Genomic DNA, 1,739 nt, shown 5'->3' on the forward strand with positions numbered 1-1,739 from the left:
GTATTACATACTGAATGCTAAGGAACTTCTAATTGTGAATGAGAATTGTAGGATTTTAAACACGAATTAACGTGCCAACGACAAATCTTTGAAGAAATCCTGAGTACTACAGCCTAGAGACTTCAAGGGCATCTGAAAACTGCTTCAAGCACATGACTGGATGTAAACAAGTGATTGCATTTAATCCTGCATTATTTTGGACAAATTTGGATCCTGAGTTGAAGATGTAAGTAATCAGATTTTGAATTAAAGCATCTAAAAATGGACAGTCTATCAAATCATGAGCTCCTCCATGTAGAGGACTTAGCTATTACACAGGTAGTTGAACAAAATTGAAGTTTGAGTGAAAGGCCGGGTGGTACAGGGTGTTTGGGGTCACAGACACCTAATCTGATTCCCAGCTCCCAACACTTAATAACTATCATTTACTCAGGCTGGTCATTTAACCTCTGAACCTCAGCTTTCTCATCTATAAATTGAAGACAACACTTACCCTACAGAATTATCATGACGATCAATACTAATGCATAAGCCTGGCACACAGTAGATGCTCAAAACACGAAGCTTTGTTACTATTATACGCTCACTCCTACTCAAGATCCAGTGATTCTGTGATTAAAAGTAATAGGATTTAAATTAGTTTAACATGGTGAGATAACAGAAATAAAAAGTAATACAACTGGAAAATGAGTCTTTCCTTATTTGTATACTGATTGGTTAACACCTGGCAAGATAACACATTCCTTCCCCAAATCAAGATCAGCCCTGCTCCTCTGCCTAGGCCAAGGAAACTGACACAGGGAGAACACAAGAGGAGTAGAAGAGAGAAGACAGGAAGGCAGAAGAGAATAAAGATCTGGGCCCAAAACAAAATCAATACCATTGCCTTTATCCGGGTAAAGAGACTTCAACAGAAGAAATAAATTTACCAGAAATGTTAGGATTTCTAGTTCTAAGACAAACTTTCTTATTTGCAAGGGATTCAACTAGCTCAAAGTTACAAAAATGGTGTTCAATAAATACCCATCAACTGATATGTACACATTTTACTTCCTAACCTAAAGCTCTTTATAAAACAGGCTAAGGTGGATACTGGAACTCTACTCTAAAAGCTGTAGGATCATCAAAGCATTTTTGTGTATTTTGTTCTTGAATTAAGAGGTGTATTTAATTCCATTACATGAGCCCAAAAAAGTATTATAAAATTGAGATCTTACCAGGAATATTCCATGCCCCTTCTACTTACCTACTCTCAAGCACTTGGGGAAGAAAAGACATTTACACCAAAGACAACCACTTCATAAATAAAAAAGGCAAGGAAAAGGCTAGTCATGAGGCATATGAAGAACGAGGCACCACCATGAGGGCAGGGACTTCTGTCTATATCGTTCACTGTTGTCTCCACAGCCATCTAGAACCTTACCCTGCACATAGTAGTTGGTCACTGAATACTTGCTGACCGAATGAATTAATCCTTGAAGAATAACTCTGGGAAACCAAAATAAAATTATTTCAATGTTGATGGTTTTTCTTAAGGCTTGGAAGAGTTCTATTATATTTTTCTTGACTACTCTAATGGAAGAATACTTCAAAAGGAAAAAAAAAAGAGGTTTTCTATAGAAATATATATACAAACATATATATGTATGCATATTTGTATTTATAGAGAGAAATACATATGACTATATTGCTGAAGTTGAGCCAAAAACAGATAACCTTGGAAAAAACTTTCCATAAAA

General features: G+C 36.1%; 1 long non-coding RNA gene across 1 annotated transcript in view; it reads right to left on the reverse strand.

The window, feature by feature from the left end:
* Window positions 1-1,576, reverse strand: part of LOC130543220 (uncharacterized) — a 38,599-nt gene extending 37,023 nt beyond the window's left edge. Inside the window, exon 1 of the long non-coding RNA XR_008958388.1 lies at window positions 494-1,576. This is a non-coding gene — a long non-coding RNA (uncharacterized LOC130543220). The remainder of the gene's footprint in view (window positions 1-493) is intronic.
* Between the last annotated feature and the right edge of the window lie 163 nt (window positions 1,577-1,739).

The sequence above is a fragment of the Ursus arctos genome, unplaced genomic scaffold (genome assembly GCF_023065955.2).
Source record: "Ursus arctos isolate Adak ecotype North America unplaced genomic scaffold, UrsArc2.0 scaffold_9, whole genome shotgun sequence".
Taxonomy (NCBI): domain Eukaryota; kingdom Metazoa; phylum Chordata; class Mammalia; order Carnivora; family Ursidae; genus Ursus; species Ursus arctos.